At 39.4% G+C, this 5,564-nt stretch overlaps 1 pseudogene; it reads right to left on the bottom strand.

Moving 5' to 3' along the window:
- Nucleotides 214-5,564, bottom strand: LOC8084230 (annotated as a pseudogene).

The raw sequence follows: 5,564 nt of genomic DNA, 5'->3' as shown, positions 1-5,564 counted from the left end.
ATTTAGAGCATACTCCCTTCGTCTCAAATAAACGCGCAACTCAGCTTCCTTGCCGATTAACGTCTGCTGACATGGTCACGACGTGGCAGTGGTTCACGCGTAGTGCCCGGACTTGACAAAAATAGGACATCGCGCATAATAACAATTCCACACCACAGATAATGTCGACAAGGCCCATAATAATAAATTCAACATTACAGATATTGAAACGGACAAATCGATCTCTTCGTTTTATTGCATAATAACAAGATAACACTGAACTGGAACAGAGCATTACATTATTAGCTGCGGCGCTGGAGAATATGCCTCCACTACCTCGAGCCGTGCAATGAAAAATAATGTACTTTCACACCACACAGGCATGTACACACAGCAAGTTTTCCATGCTGCGTGCGTGCGTGCCACCATACCATACATCAGCCAGCCAGCAGTACGTGTTCTACTTAATTAGTTAAGCTGGCTGGCGTAAGAATCTTGTTGTTTTGAACCTTCATGGCAGCTCCATTGAACTCCTGCAACCACCAGGCTGATCGCTTCATGGTGCGCTCACAGCCATTGTCGCGATCGACGTAGACGATGCCGAAACGCTCGGTGTAACCGCTGGACCATTCGAAGTTGTCCAGCAGAGACCACGCGAAGTAGCCGCGCACGTTTGCTCCCAAGCTGCACGTACGTAGGAAAACGGATGCAATGCAAGCATGCATTTGTCAAACGACGTTATATATATATATATATAGAATTCTTTTTTATATAGGGAAATTACTTTGTACTTTCACGAGTAGTTACTCTCTTGTCTATATCTCTAGATTAATTTAGAGTGATATGACCAAACAAAATATACATAGACAAAGTATATGATTATACTAAACCGTCTAAGGTGATACATACTCTATTGATTGTTTAAGAACTGAGAGGTGGCGCTGGATGTAATCTAGCCTTGTGTGGTCTTCCAACGCAAGTGCTTTGGGTAGATCGCCCTTGTCAATGTCCCCTATCCCTGCAAAATCATCAAAACTCCATGAGAAGACAAGTGCGTGGGACGGTATGATCTCTCACAAACGATTGATTTATCACCACTATCCCTCATTATTCTATGGGTTAATTATCTTCTCAAGTCACTTCAGTCAGCAAAATGTTTTAATTATCTATATATAGCCAGCCAGCCTAACATGGCCAGGTCCACGAGGTTGCATTTCGGCAGAACAGCGTCTTGATTAGAAGCCCTATACCATGCGAGTTTAAGGCAAGCATGCTCAGACTAGTTCACAAGAAGCCTATACCATGTGATTATTATGAGCTTCTATGGTGATTACCTCACTCTTTTTGTGACCTTCCACAGGAGTTGATGTAGTTTAATCCATTTTTTTACATTTTGCAAGAGCTTATGCAGCTTAATGACTTTAAGCAGATATATATTAATGTAAATTAATGCAACTGATTTCTCTTTCTGTCTCTGTTTTTTTTTTGGTTACCGGATCTTCGCGGTTAAGCCAGATGCACCACTGGGCCCAGCCTTTGTGTTAGTGATGCAGCTATCCTCAGGTATCTGTGCGTCTGTATTAAAACCCTCATCTATCAATGTTTAAGTTTGCCTGAGGTGTATAAATAGGAGCTATGGTCATCTTTCAAAAACAAAACAGAGTCATTCTTGCAAAAACCCTTTGGGATCATTTCCATGTTTTGCTTCATTAAAAAGTGTTAAAACCCTTTATTTACAAAAGACCCATGAGATGAATGAAAAATATGTACTTGTTACTCCAACAGTTTTGCAAAATTTGTTTGGCAAATGTTATTATTTGGCAACTCTCAAAACGATAAGGGGAGGGGACAAAAAAGGCATCTCAAAATGTTTGGCAATTTTGACTTGGCAAAAACAAAATTCTACTGGTCATGAAGATCAACGAAGAAACATCACGTTGTCAGCTTGCTATAAAAGCACGCGCATGTAGAATGTCAAGCCTATTCTAGGTGTGCATAAATATGCCAAGAAATGAGGAGAATTTGCCAACTTTGTCAAACCCAATTGCCAAACAGTTGGATATGAGATTTTGAGAGTTTTGGCAAAAAAATAAGAATGCCAAACCTATTTGCAAAACTGTTGGAGTTAGCTAAAGTTTAGTACTACCTATGATTGAAATTATAACAAAATACAAAAATATATATAGCACCTTACTACTTAGAGCATCTCCAAAGGCTCTGGCAAATTGACTTGGCATTTGTTGTTATTCGCAAACTCCCATAACAAAATGCAAAGGATAAAAATAGGTCATCTCCAAGGGAATTGACATTTGCACATGACAAAGGATAAAAATAGAAGGTCTCCAGACGCACGCGCTTTCCTCGCGCGTGACTTTGCTCGCGCGATCGGGTTTGCAAAGTCGTCCACAGCTTGGCATTTTTGCCAAGTTTGCTCCTTCATTTGCCAAGTTACCCAAATTGCAAACTCCAAATGCAAAACTGTTGAATACCTCTTTTGGAGCTTTTTGGTAAATTAATCAAATGCAAACCTCAAATGCAAAACCCTTGGAGATGCTTTTACCGTTCTCAGTGATGTACATGGGTGGGTTTCCATACTTGTTCTTCATGGTCATGAGGATATCGTGTAGGCCTTTAGGGTACATATTGATCCACGCATTTCCAGTCTGCAAATTGAAGTAATTAAGTTTGTGACAAATTATTACCAATATGCATATTACAGGGAAAAAACCCTACAGATTTTTTGGACGAATTTTTGACATTATCACCTTCAGTATAAATATTGTAAGAAAAACAATGTAAATGTTAGGAAGATATATACGTACAGGAGGACCAATAGCATTGCCGTCTGGCCCTTTGGCTGGTTGAACAGAACAATAGAAGTGCAGGATTAGTATGAGGACGACAAATTTCTTTAATTACTGGAACTGTGAAGCAGTAGATATTGGTCTTAACTATAATTTCTTACTTTCTTGACTGGCATAGGCGTCGTCAGTGTTGAGCACTGGCGAGTAGTTTGCTGAGATGTCGATGTGCTTGGAGAACGTTGAGGTGTAGTAGTTTTATCCCGATCATGTCGTAAGAACCAACTAGCTTCTCTTGCTCTATTTCTTTGAAGTAGGGCACGCGATCCTTCGCCGACGCTCTCATGGAGAAGGGGTAGTCACCACGAACCACTGGCTCCAAGAACCATCCTAGGCAGTTGTCCATGGACCTTTCTTGGGCCTGTTGATCGAGAAACGTATTTGTGTATGGCACACGACCTTAATACATTTAACGCAAGACCTATACGGCCGTCCGCACCCTGCAATTGATTTGTCAAAAATACTCAATACTGGAGTATGTATATTGATATTTGTATCCCTACCTACCTAGGAGTATTAATTTTGAAGAGAGAGAGTGTGTGTGAGAGAGTCTTTAATTTGCTTGTACATATGTACCTTGTGATGCTTGTTGTAAAGATCAACAGTCTCAGCATGAGCTAGGAGAAGGTGGTGGGCAACGGTGTATGGCTCGGTGAGTGAGTTTCCAGTTGGGACGGCACAATTTACTCCAGGTGAGCACCGCCCGGGGGCAAGGACTCCAGTTCCATAGGAAACAGAACAAAATGTCTCCGGCTCATTAAAGGTGAACCAGTTTTTCACCTTCGTACCGAACTTTTGGAAGCACACTTTAGCGAAGTCTGTGTAATCTGTTCTGAAAAATTGCAATCCGGAATGATGTTCATCAATAAATATAGTCATTACGCTAGTTGACTGACACACTTTGTTGAAATAACAATAGAGCATTGTTTGTGATCTGCAGGCAATTTTTTTAGTATTGGTCATTGATGTTTCTCTAATACTAGATATGAATCATGAAGTTAAATCATATAAAGTTCATATATAGGTTTTAAACATATTATTAGTAACTGCAAATATTGATCAAATTGAACTTCAGAATAATCCCTCTCTTCTGATCGGTTTTGTTTGTGGAAGGACTGAGAGAAACTAGTACACTAAATAAGGAAAGATTGAAAAATTCATTTGAACTGCATATATACTTACATAATCCTGTCATCTAAGAAGCCGCCGTACGCGTCTACCAGCGCTTGAGGCGTGTCCCAGTGGAAAATTGTTATATATGGTTCTATGCCTGATCGATTGGCAAAGAATACAGAATGGTTTGTGAAAATTTTTTACCTTTGATTATGTTCTTCCTTAATTAATTAAGCTGCCAATCGGAAAATGGTGTTTTTTTTACCGTTCTCTAGCAACAAGTCGATCAACTTGTTGTAGTACTCGACGCCTTTCTCGTTAATACCTCCAGCGATTGTCCCCTCTGAAAGCCGTAACATATTTGGATATTAGCACCCTAACAATCCAACAACTCTGATAATCGGATGCAACGTCTTCGTTGTAGTCATCATCTTTACTCTTCGTTTGTAACTTATTCACCGAAAAAAAAAACATACTGGAATATTTTTGTTTATACTTACTCGGCAGTATTCTGGACCAAGAGATGGAGAACCTATAGGCGTCCATGCCCATTTCCTTCAGCAACTTGACATCGTCCTGCCAGCCAAATATACACTGATATAAATAATGATAAAAATATATATTATATCAATAGAGATATTTAGTTAGAAGTGCATATACATTACCATTTTTTGCCCAAAAAAAAATCTGCACAATACAAAGTATTTATCCTTTCAAAGTCATATTTGCATTGAATCATAGTCTCATCGAAACCATATACTGCATTTTAACTCCACATCATTCACTTTACGAACATAGTTAGCAAATGGCATCTCATTACTTACAGCGTACATATGGTAGGAATCGGCTGCAACATCCCCATTGCTCCTGTCCGCTATCCGTTCTATTCATATATACATGAAAGGAAAGAAAGAATTAAGGAAGGAAGGGCATCATATATATGATGATAGTTACACTGAAAAACTACATCATCGATCTTATTGTTACTACTTAAAAAACTGCTTATTATAAACAAAAAATATTAATTGGTATATATATTTTACCTGGATACTCGTGGCAGAAGTGATCCCAAGTGCTTGGCCCCTTTCCATCTTCATTCCAGGCACCTTCAATCTACACAAACATGACATGTATATTATTTTGTGCTTATATCAAACAAATATATAGTTAAAATGCATTCACAAATAATATTTTCTCTTTTAGGTATTCGTTAGATCATTTGGAACAGTTAACACTACTTTCCTTTCAACAAACAAATTAAAGATGCATGTGAACATTATATTCATGCTAGAAATTAGTACATGGTATGCTGAAGTGGCGGCACTGACGAGAAAGCTAGGGGGGAACCAGTCCTTTCTAGGGATTTCCCGGGGGCTCAGCCTATGGTTTCCATTCTCACTGCCTACTCTTTCAGCTCGTGGCCTAAAGCTAAGTTTACACCTTCGCTTACTGATGTTTTTTGGTGAAGAACAAAGGTGGTGCCGTGAGAAACTCTGATTATTGGATTGGCTTCTAAGGCCTGCTGGATGGGCACTGTGATTCATGGCAGAAGCAAGAAGTAGAGCCATTTCTTGCTAGCTAGCTGTGGCTAATGGTTTGAGTTGCTTGTGT

The sequence above is a fragment of the Sorghum bicolor genome, chromosome 8 (assembly GCF_000003195.3).
Source record: "Sorghum bicolor cultivar BTx623 chromosome 8, Sorghum_bicolor_NCBIv3, whole genome shotgun sequence".
In the NCBI taxonomy this organism is placed as follows: domain Eukaryota; kingdom Viridiplantae; phylum Streptophyta; class Magnoliopsida; order Poales; family Poaceae; genus Sorghum; species Sorghum bicolor.
This window is presented reverse-complemented; position numbering and strand designations above follow the sequence as displayed.